The sequence below is a fragment of the Schistocerca cancellata genome, chromosome 9 (assembly GCF_023864275.1).
Source record: "Schistocerca cancellata isolate TAMUIC-IGC-003103 chromosome 9, iqSchCanc2.1, whole genome shotgun sequence".
Lineage (NCBI taxonomy): Eukaryota > Metazoa > Arthropoda > Insecta > Orthoptera > Acrididae > Schistocerca > Schistocerca cancellata.
In genome coordinates this window covers 384,815,671-384,828,212 of record NC_064634.1, presented here as the reverse complement: position 1 = coordinate 384,828,212, position 12,542 = coordinate 384,815,671, and the positions used below count along the sequence as shown (strand labels likewise).

Below are 12,542 nucleotides of genomic sequence, written 5' to 3'. Positions count from 1 at the left end.
ATAGTCAATAAAGTCCTCAAGCTGAAAATAGATCTTCGATATAACAAATGCAAACACACGATAGATGTTACCTAGTGCTATTGTCTACGACTGTTTGTCGCAGGTGTGGAGACTAGTCTCATTTCCTGTTCTATTCCCAGAAGAAATGGTCTGCAAGTTAAACAGATGTCACTACAGATGCAGTGTTTCAGTTCAACAGAGAACATAACACGCATGTTCTTTGTGCGGCAGAAAATGCGCAGCTCTGCGGGCCAATATAAGCCGTAGGCAGACGTCTTACTGTATCACTGAAGATGGCTATCTCCACCAGAACCATTCTCCTTCTTTGCTTGGCCTTTGTGGTAAGAATCTTATTACTCCTGGTAACAAAGACTCTGTTACGCGGTGTAGAAAAATTTCCGCTATCAGTCGCAATAGAAGATTATTTATTCGTCACACGGCCGATTTCGGGCTTATGCCCATCCTAAGGAGTTTATACATTCAAGTACGTGTTTATATTGCTGGAGATCAATAAAGACGAAGCAATATAAGCATGTACAGGAATGAATAACACTTAAGGATGGGCAAAAGCCCAGAACCGGCTGTGTGACGAATAAATAATCTCTTATTGCGACTAATAGCGTAAATTTTTCTACACCCTATAAAGGAACAGTTACGGAGTTCAACAGCATCCACTAAGGATAAAATTCACTGTATTATTGTTGAAATACGAGGCATGAATTTGATAACAGAATTTTCATGTCTAGTAATAAGAAATAGTGGAATATCGATACAGTTTTCAAAGTTACGGCCATTGATTACACCACATAAAAATGTAAACCTGTCATCAACTGGAAATTTGGTTTTGACCCCACAGTGTCTCAGTAGCCATAGCCCTATTGGAGGTGGTATGCTGTTGAATTCCTATGACCTTTGAACCGATCTAGCCAACCAGCTACAGTACATGAACAATAGTATCAGGCCACATACAATATTAGTGGACATTAATATGGAGTGTGTCCATCCTTCGCCATTATGACGGCATGAATTCCGCTGTGGACACTTTCATTGAGACATGTGGATATGGAGGAATGGCAGCCCTTTCTTGCTCGAGAGCAGGAACCAGGGAAGATAGTGAGGAGTCTGGAAATAAGTCGATGTCTAACTCACCCGAAAATTTCCATCGACTTGATGTCGTCACTCTGGGCATGCCATTCCATTTCACTAATGTTATTGTCAGACCACAGCCTCACAGATGCTGATCTGTGACAGTGTATATTCTCATACTAATATAATCACCGCTCCCTAACTGTTTCTCTATTATACGCAATCCACAAAGCTATAAAATGCGTTCAGTTCTTTCCGCGTTTAGCATGTTCCTACTCACCCCAAGCACGGAAAGTACGTCTATAACATAACAGAACCTCCAACAGTAGTTCACTGTTGACACTACACACGAGGCAGGTAATGTTATCAGGCATCAGGCAAAACTAAATCCTTCCGTCGGATTGCTACAGGATATAGCGTGATTCATCACTGCAGATCGCTCATTTCCAATCATCCACTGCCCACTGGCGCGGCTCTCGACTCACCTCAGTCGTCTGACTCCAGAAATGTGCGGCTCATGACGAGCTACTCTACCACTGTACCCCTTATTTTTAACTCCCAACACACAGTCATTGTTCTAGCTGGACTGCTGGTAGTACTTTGTAAATCGAGAGAGTTTTCTCCCGCTGATTTCATGCGATTTTTCAATTTTGGCAATTTAACTGCTATCCCTAGAGTAAAATGAAAGATAATTTTCAACACAGAAGCAAATTTTAGAATAATGTTTGCTACACAACTCTGCTTATTTTCTGGTTTTCGTCTAGTCTCCTCCTAGATGACAATAGAGGCGGTACATAACGCTAAGCATTCACTGATGGGGGTAGAAAACGTTACACCATGATGCACAAGCCTGACATTCATCAGTATTTCCGGAGAAGTTCATCACATAAGGGATATTAAATGACATAACATTTATCCCATTTGGAATCCATGTCCATCATCAACATCGTTGTGATGATGTTTTGGTTTGTGGGGCGCTCAACTGCACGGTCACCAGCGCCCGTACAAAGTCACAATTTTTACACAGTCCAATGTTTTACACAACCCAATCTAGCCACTGTCACGAATGATGACGACGAAATGATGAGGACAACACAAACACCCAGTCCCTGGGCATAGAAAATCCCCAATCCGGCCGGGAATCGAACCCGGGACCTCGTGATCCAGAGGCATCAATGCTAGCAACTAGACTAGGAGCTGCGGACAACATCGTTATGACGTGTGACAGCCACAGGTACAAATATGCTCTAGTGTTCATTATGGGATGGAAACCAAGAGCCTGTGAGTGCTGTGTTAAGGAATTTTCAGCTTGGCTCGAAACCTACGCTGTGTCAGATTGCTGGTATGAAAATGAATGTCTTTCCATCGCACCCCAGACGTGATGGTTCAAATGGTTCAAATGGCTCTGAGCACTATGGGACTTAACATCGATGGTCATCAGTCCCCTAGAACTTAGAACTACTTAAACCTAACTAACCTAAGGGCAGCACACAACACCCAGCCATCACGAGGCAGAGAAAATCCCTGACCCCGCCGGGAATCGAACCCGGGAACCCGGGCGTGGGAAGCGAGAACGCTACCGCACGACCACGAGATGCGGGCCCCAGACGTGATATGTGGGTGGTAAATCGAGTGAATGGGCACGCCAGTTAAGGACCCTTAAATAACTCAAAATGCTTGTGGTGTGAACTTGTGTGAGGTCTTGGATTACTTCAATGGAATATGCCATTTGGCATCCAGGTCATTATGGGTATGACAGAAGGGTTTACCATTCTCGCCAAATAATGGTGTTCATTCAGCCTCCCTTCAACAATTTCCAATTCAATGTTGTCATCATTAATAGCTCATATCTAACAGCTCAACACATCACTATTACAGGTGGTGGAGAGGTGTGGGTCACGAGAATCGATGCATCTAGTGACTTCTGATCATTTCGTCTATGTTGGTTTTGGTCTCACAGCCACGTAAAGAAATGAGACTCCTCACTGAACACCCAAGTATGACACTCGCTTCCCAGTTCACAGTGGCTCTACACCATGTTAGTCTCTGATGTCTGTCGGGGCAACCGACCGTGGCAGCTCTTGAAATCAACCCTGTTTCAAGTAATTAATACCCGACTGTTCGTGGGGAAAACACTACATTTAACCTCTGCAACGATTTCATCTACCGTCATCCGTCTTCTCGTCCGAGACAGTCCCAAAAATCTTACGATCTCCATATAGGACATAGAGTTCCCCTTTCACCTCTGTGTTTATATTCTCCTGCTCCGTTTAATGCCTCTACGACCTGTGTCGGTTATATCGATCACTGGAGTTACTTGATGAAAATGTCATTGTCACTAGTAAATTCGACTTCGTTTAGTTTCCAGGTTTATTATAGAGCCTTTAAATTATGTGATAAGCAAGCTCATGTGAGTGGCAAGTGTATTAATGAAGTTTATTATACTGCTTGAAGTACTTAGAATCATTGTCATGTCATGTCATGCATCATTGTCATACAAGCTGGTATCGAATCCTGTTGTTGTTGTAGTCTTCATTCCAGAGAGTGGTTTGATGCAGCTCTCCAGGCTACTCTACCCTGTGCAAGTTTCTTCATCTCCCAGTACCTACTGCAACCTACATCCTTCTGAATCTGTTTAGTGTATTCCTCTCTTGGTCTCCCTTTATGGTTTTTACCCTCCACGCTGCCCTCCAATACTAAATTGGTGATCCCTTGATGCCTCAGAATATGCCCTACCAACCGATCCCTTCTTCTAGTCAAGTTGTGCCACAAACTCCTCTTCTCCCCAATTCTATTCAATACATCCTCATTAGTTATGTGATCTACCCATCTAATCTTCAGCATTCTTTTGTAGCACCACATTTCAAAAACTTCTATTCTCTTCTTTGCTAAACTATTTATCGTCCATGTTTCACTTCCATACATGGCTACACTCCATACAAATACTTTCAGAAACGATTTTCTGCACTTAAATCTATACTCGATGTTAACAAATTTCTCTTCTTCAGAAACGCTTTCCTTGCCATTGCCAGTCTACATTTTATATCCTCTCTGCTTCGACCATCATCAGTTATTTTACTCCCCAAATAGCAAAACTCATTTACTATTTTAAGCGTCTCATTTCCTAATCTAATTCCCTCAGCATCACCCGACTTAATTCGACTACATTCCATTATCCTCGTTTTATTTTTGTTGATTTTCATCTTATACCCTCCTTTCAAAACACTGTCCATTCCGTTCAACTGCTCTTCCAAGTCCTTTGCTGTCTCAGCCAGAATTACAATGTCATCGGCAAACCTCAAAGTTTTTATATCTTCTCCACGGATTTTAATTCCTACTCAAAATTTTTCTTTTGTTTCCTTTATTGCTATCTCAATATTCAGATTGAATAACATTGGGGATAGCCTACAACCCTGTCTCACTCCCTTCCCAACCACTGCTTCCATTTCATGCCCCTCGACTCTTATAATTGCCATTTGGTTTCTGTACAAATTGTAAATAGCCTTCCGCTCCTCGTATTTTACCCCTGCCACTTTCAGAATTTGAAAGAGAGTATTCCAGTCAACATTGTCAAAAGCTTTCTCTAAGTCTACAAATGCTAGAAACGTAGATTTGCCTTTCCTCAATCTATTTTCTAAGATGAGTCGTGTTCCAACATTTCTACGAAATCCAAACTGATCTTCCCCAAGGTCGGCTTCTACCAGTTTTTCCACTCGTCTGTATAAAATTCGTATCCTATCTGTCCCTAATTAGTCCTATTCATTTTGATTTGTTTGAAAGCATTGGAAGATTAGGTATATTTTTTCATGTCTGTGTAGCTGGGCACTGCACAAAATGACATCTGTTATCATAACTGGGGGAATGCTAGTCTTACTTTATCTATTTCGGTAAAAATATTGAAAACAAACTGAAGATGGCGACGCAAGTAAACAGTGGAAGCAGCAAGACATCGTCTCACTTCGAGCTTTGTCTCCTAAGGTTTCTTTACAGATTCATAAACTTACAATAAGGAAACCAAGGTAACAACGAAATGTCTACAGGTGTGAAAAAATAATATTTACAAAATGCGGCACATACCATAGAATAAAAAGAAGCCATCAAGTGCAACTATGATACGGACACTACCATTAACCTTTCCAAACGAAACATAAAAAAAAAAAAAAACTGAGCAGAAGAACCGATTATTCCATCCTTTGTTTCGAGATAACGTGGTGTCAACGCATATTCTAGCTAAGAAATTCATCCTTTCATAACTGATATATAAGTGGGACGCTATAAGGTAACCAACAACAACAAAAGTACACGTATATCGCATCATTTGAGTCCATCATAATGATATTACAAACAGCTTAAAACAGTACTGTATTTTTACAGTAATGAAGATGACCCACATAAGATGGCCCTCAACGAAATTTGTCTGCACAAGAAATAGGTGAGAAGACAGAAGACGGAGTTATAAAAACAAATCGTCTAGAAAAGATAAACATCTAGGGCTGAGACCCTGTCAACAGCTATGATTAAAGGTGCAGGAAAGCTAATGCAGAAAGCTTTTTGCAAAAGTGTTCACACAGTGTCTGACGAAGACAACTCCCCAAAACTGGAATTATTCTATGTGGCAAGAAAGGAGTCACATAAGATATCAATAACTATAACTTATCTACCTATTTTCCGTAGTGTATAAGATAATCAATAAAATTCTCGACAACCGCATAAAATACCATTGTAATTTAATCTTAATAAAAAATAATATATTTTTTAATTTTTCTACATGATTATTTTTGTATTCGGATCGAGGGATACGGCAGAGTAATTGCTTGCTTTGGCCTTTGTCGTAAATATCGTTGAAAGAAGCCAAGACACAAAAAAACAAAAAGGACCTTATGAAGGATAAAGGAGCCGACGAGATTTTCTGAAATGTCTGACTCAACACATAGTATTGTTGTAAGATTAACGAATAATTAAGACGCAAACAATAAAGGGTGATCTCCAGTGTTACGTGTGCACTACATTATTTACCTTAACTGAAGTCCTATCCTTCTCCTAGATCCTTACTTAAGTCTGCGTCGAATATTACATTGTTCTAAAGGAAATACCGCAACTGTAGTTGAAGAGGTGACTGTGTGGACCACAACAGAAGTGGATAGAAGAAAAAAATTGTTTGGAGTGCTCTTGGTAAACAAAATGGATTTTCTAAAATTTAGCTTCTGCTGAGTCTAAACAGAAAGTTTACAGTCGTGTGCATTTCAATTTTTCGAACTATGACAGGCGCGTTTAATGCGAAAAACATTAAGGAGCTAACTTCAGTACTGTTGGAGACTGCTGGGAAATGGGTCGTAAAAAAGTCATACATCTGAAAAATTCCATGTTTTCTTTGATGAGTTCAGAGATCCAAGTGGCCGGCCGCGGTGGTCTAGCGGTTCTGGCGCTGCCGTCCGGAACCGCGGGACTGCTACGGTCGCAGGTTCGAATCCTGCCTCGGGCATGGGTGTGTGTGATGTCCTTAGGTTAGTTAGGTTTAAGTAGTTCTAAGTTCTAGGGGACTTATGACCTAAGATGTTGAGTCCCATAGTGCTCAGAGCCATTTGAACCATTTTTTTTGATCCAAGTGGAGCAATGAAAATAATATCGAAATAAAATAGTCGAATGTATAAATTTGCATCAACAGAAAATCAACACAAAGTCCTTAGCAGCCTGCCCATTAATGGGAATCGACAGGGCGTCTTAAACCTTCTGGGTCAGACTATAACAGATAACAGTGGGTCTACAACCGATTATATTGAGATCAGGAACCAAAGGTCAAAAATACATTTTTATTGTGTTATGGACACACACGGAGTGCACCGTAGAACGACAACGTAACTCATAGTAATTGTTCAAAGGACGATCGCGAGTCTCAATCCATGTGTTGCAACGGCGCACGCAGTTCTACCGTACTCTCGCAAAGTTCCCGGATGTCTGTTGTACACTGGAACAGGCAGCGGGTGATAAATAGCTCACGCACCTGACCACCAGGCATACTGTACACGACATAGCCGTACCACGTGTGTCATGTGACGACTGCAGGCACCGCATCGGCGCATCAAACCGTGGCGCACGCACACAAGTATCCCTGGTGACAGTTGTGCATTGTTCATGCAGCTTGTGATGTGTCCATGACGAGGAGTGTTATTGTGTACAGCGTACCTCACGTAGTCGAAGGTGGATCGTCACTCGTCACGAGAGTTGGCAGACATGCATTTAACGTACGGTGCGGCAGGATGTGGTGCCCGTAAAGCAGCACGAATGTCTAGAGAACGCTTTCCCAACAAACGTCATTCTGCCTAGAAGATGTTTACCTCTGTGAATATCAACTTACGAGAGACCAGGTCTTCACGCCACAGAGAACCTATCAAGGAAACCGCCAAAGACATATCCGAGTATGAGATTTCGAAGGGGTGGTATTGGATCGCATGGCCGACTACCCAGCAATAAGCTTCTGTCAACTTGCACGTGGAACGCATAGAGTGTGGAGAGTACTCGTGGAACTGGTATTACGCCTCAATTACAAAGAAAGAAGCATTAAGACCAACGGACTTTGTGCACAACGTTCACTTCTGTCAATGGATTTCCCACTGCTGTAGTACTGAAATACGTTCGGTTTGTACTGTTCATGGATGAGGCCTCATTCATCCGTGATGGTGTTTTCAACAGCCACAACAGCCACGTCTGGAGTGAGGACAATACCCACGCCACCTACATCGGTGGCCCCAAACAACGACTCTCCTCAGTGTGGGTCTCCTAATAGGACATCTGCTGCCTCCCCGTTTGACTGGTCCATGTTATCTGGTGTCTTTGCGAGATGTGTTGCCACAGTTATTGGAGACTATACCCCCTGCTGTCCGCAAAAAGATGTGTTTTCAACAGATGGCACACCAGCCTTCTTGGATGTTAATGTCTACGAGGAGTTAAACGACACGTACCCTGAATGAGATTTTCACTCTGCAGCGGAGTGTGCGCTTATATGAAACTTTCTGGAAGATTAAACCTGTGACTCGAACTCGGACCTTTGCCTTTCGCGGGCAAGTGCTCTACCAACTGAGCTACCCAAGCACGATCCTTTCTTTCAGGAGTGCTAGTTCTGCACGGTTCGCAGGAGAGCTTCTGTAAAGTTTGGAAGGTAGGAGACGAGATACTGGCAGAACTAAAGCTGTGAGTACCGGGCGTGAGTCGTGCTTCGGTAGCTCAGATGGTGGAGCTCTTGCCCGCGAAAGGCAAAGGTCCCGAGTTCGAGTCTCGGTCGGGCACACAGTTTTAATCTGCCAGGAAGTTTCACACGTGCCCTCATCGTTGATTTGGAAGGGAAGGTCCTATCCCATGGGCAAAGCGATCGTCGCACCTCACACCTCAGAACTTGTTCATCTGTGGTTACATCAAAACTTTGGTGTGTGAAGCCCCCGTAGAAACGGATTAAGACCCGCTTGCTAGGGTCCAAGCCGCCTGTGTCGTGGTACACCAGAGATCATTGAGACAGTGCAGCAGAACTTCATACGCCGTTTTCATGCATGCTTTGAGACTGGCAGTCGTCGCTTGGAACAATTATTATGCTCTACGTTGTTATGCGGTGTACTCTGTGTATGTTTGTAACACACACAATAAATGTGGATTTCCAACCAATGGTGTCCTATCTGAATATAATAGATTGTGGACCCACTGTCACCTGTTTCACTTGGACACAGAAGGTTTCAGACGCCCTGAACATTACAAAGCGGCAGAAAGAGTCGCAGATATCCAGTTACAGGTTGCCTTCCTAATGCTCTCTAGGGGTTACAAAAATTTCTTTTTCAGCATCTCAGATGACTGTTGGCCAAATTTAAAAATACAAAATGTTGTCTTAATCTGCTCATTAAGAGCTATGGTTTTACGTTAAAATTTGGACAAAATAGTGGAAGTAAGAAACTATGTACTTCTTGGGGCAGGGTAACTCACGGTGCGCAAATTACCCAGGCTTTATTCAACCAGTATTTGAGGACGACGGCACTCAGCGATTCTAACAAACTTTGCTCATAATTTCAAACCATTTCGAAACTTTTTCTCGCTGATACCACCACAAAACAAGAAAAGGAAAAAGTTTACCGCTTACTACATTTTCGCTGTTTATGCATTATAACTTCAGCATCAAGTATGTCTCAATTCTGAGCACATTTTACAGACAGTATCCAGATATACCACTGAATGTACCTGCAAAGTCATATTGTCGTACAACACGTAGTTCAGGAGATACGATATAAACTCTGAGATTCATGAAACTGGTGTGATTTGTACATGTGAGTTCGATTTTTTGAAGAATGGAATGTGTGGGAGGGGAGTTACTGGTAATCCCTGAATTAGTTACCATTAAACCGAAAGTAGATCTACAGTATAACGAATCAATCGGTGTGCAAGACACTGCTTTACCACATGTGCTTTCCCTGAAGCAGTGACATGCAATGCAAGCAGCAGTCACGACAGACGCGGCGGTACAACACAGGATATAACACGCAGCCACTTTGTGCCGCAGCAAACGCGCAGAACTGGGGAGAAATATAAGCCGTAGGCAGACGTCCTGCTGTATGGTTCGAGATCGCTGCCTCTACCAGAACTGTTGTGCTTCTCTGCTTGGTCTTCACGGTAAGTCTTCCATTATCCCCGTTTCACATTACTTTATCCATCGCTTGTAGCAGGTGCCAGGAACTGTAACTGGTTAGAAAAATCGTTACGGCCCGCACCGGACTGTGCCTTCCCATGCTATCGCCCAGCATGGTTTCCGAAAACATTGGCCACTTGGACCCCAATTCGCGCTTTCGTCACATGAGATTCTGGAAAGCATGCACAAAGCAATCGAATAAATGGAGTATTTCTTTACTTCCGAAAAGCATTTGACTAATCATCACACCTTCACTTGTTAACGAAAACGCAATCAAATGTGGTATCAAACGAAAGTTATGACTTGGCTGAGGATTTCTTTGTAGGAAGGACACAGCAAGTTATCTATGACAGTATGTCATGAATGGATATAGAAGTTACTTCAGATATCACCCAGGGTCCTCACTGTTCATGTTATGTACTGATGACCTTGTGGACAACATACTTGTGAGGTACATTAGTAATACAAATAAGCAATCCGCGCATGGTTTGCAGTGTTACAGAACAATTCTGTTCATATTTTGATGTCAAATACAGTGAACTGAACCGTGAAAATAATATTGTGGCACTTAATTTGAGGTCCCGTTGTGTCTTGTACCAAGTCGCTACAAAGACTGTATGGAAACCAAGTAGGTTGCTGAGAACAAGATGGTCGATTCTGGAGTACACATTGAGTGGCTGTTCTAATGACTGGAAAAATACTGGGCAGTGGCTAAGAGAGGAAAGTGTGTGTGTGTATGTGTGTGTGCGTTGTGCAAAAGCTGATGAAGCTGTTTGGTTCTACTGAAAGAGCAACCTGCCACTTTCTTCTCCTCCATCTGCCACAGTCTGAGGAATAGCCACACGGTACATTTGGTACAGTTTTCTCTGCTGCTAATACCCCACAGAGACTATAGAGATAAAATAAGACTCACTGCAGAATGCACTGAGGTATTTAAGCATTCATTCTTCCCTCACTTCATGCGTAAAAAGAATATGGAGAAATCCTAATAAATGTTTCAGTGGGAAATACCCTCTGCTAGGCTCTTCACAGTCGTTCACAGGATGTAGATGTAGATGTAGAGATGTAGAAATGTCTAGAATCTTTACAGTAATGGATTGCGCCTTGATTCAAGTTTATTCTTGAGGCATGATAACAGAGGATGAAAACAATACTCCACGATATTGTCAGCTGTACTACTTCGAGCTGTGGACTCGAATTTGGGATGACGGCGATTGAAATTGGTCACTCAGATTTAATTTTTCGGGATTTCTCTAAATCGCTTAAAAGCGTTCAGCAGGATGGTTCCTTTAGAACCCTCGTCTTACTTGCTGGTTTCAATAACGACTTATTCCTGTGTCTGCAGGTGGTGGCCGCGATGCCACACGATTCTGAAGACGTGCCGCAGCCAGCGCTGCCTAGCGGAGATGTCAGCAACCAGGAGAGTATACAGACAGCAGTGGGCGCCAAACCTCCCACGGAGGACTTGGAAGACCGCAGGATACGCTTAGAACCCATATCTTCTGAGCGAGCTGCCGGCAAATGCAAGAACAGATGTTTCGTTTTCATTTAAAGTTTTTTGTCTCGAGTATCAATAACTTGTAAATACTATTTGTGGATCTATATGAAGAGCTTTTAGTTCCCATCGTACAAACGAATACACATTACAAACGAATAAATGAATTTTAGCATTCAATAGTGTACTACATTCTTCCTAAAAGCACTGAAGGTTTTGTCTATATATCTATTTCTTCGAAACGAAAAACTGAATGATAATTTCGATGTGCAAGCAGATCTTGTAATAACGTTTCCCACATAGATTCGTTTATTTGCTGGTTTTCGTGTGATCCATTATCGAAGAACTACAAGTGAGCATACATAACAAGCAGACCAATTGTTGTGGCGTATCAAGACAGCCACGCCACTCGGAAGTAGCCGAAATGCACGCGTTAAATCCAAGCAGGCTTGCTGAGGTCTGGAACAGGATACGTAATGAATGCTATAAAGAAAAGTACGTAGCTGCTGGAATACTTAACTTTAATCCATCATTTGTATACAGCATTCTTGATGATACAAGTGAGACTCTCTCTAGAAATGGTTAATGGCGCCTTGCTAGGTCGTAGCCATGGACTTAGCTGAAGGCTACTCTAACCATCTCTCGGCAAAGGAGAGAAAGGCTTCGTCAGTGTAGTCGCTAGCAAAGTCGTCGTACAACTGGGGCAGGGTGCTCGTACGTCTCTCTAGACCTGCCGTGTGGTGGCGCTCGGTCTGCAATTACTGACAGTGGCGACACGCGGGTCCGACATGTACTAATGGACCGCGGCCGATGTAAAGCTACCACCTAGCAAGTGTGGTGTCTGGCGGTGACACCACACCAATACTTGTAGAACAGTAATAATAAATAATAAATGGTGGTGTCGATAGTTACGATGCCACAACGTAGGTGCACGCTCTCGTAAGTTGGCATTACGAGAGAAGGCTAATTACGGTGACCACAGCGCCCTCTAGCCGACGCTGTGGGGCTCAGCGAGTGCCGTCTTGATTTCTGCCTATTTTCATCAAGAGCCGACGGCCTGGAAACATCGCTTCAACTACCGAGTGGGCTGGCTTGCTTTTGAGACTTTGTATTAGATTAGACATGGACTACGGCTTCACACCTACATATCCTAGCCAAAGTTATGTATGCCTTTGACATTTACTTGTGTTTTTGACTCTATTAAAAAGTGTTAAAGTTTCACCTCTCCTGCTCCCACTCGCTTCCATCACTCTCGGCCCGTATTACAGAAACAATTCACAGGAGCAGACCCACGCGCCG

General features: G+C 42.9%; 1 long non-coding RNA gene across 1 annotated transcript; it reads left to right on the top strand.

The window, feature by feature from the left end:
• Positions 1 to 9,635: 9,635 nt before the first annotated feature.
• LOC126101043 (uncharacterized) lies at positions 9,636 to 11,423 on the top strand. The gene is made up of 2 exons (XR_007522247.1): positions 9,636 to 9,732; positions 11,094 to 11,423. It is a non-coding gene; the product is annotated as an uncharacterized LOC126101043 (long non-coding RNA).
• Positions 11,424 to 12,542: the final 1,119 nt, after the last annotated feature.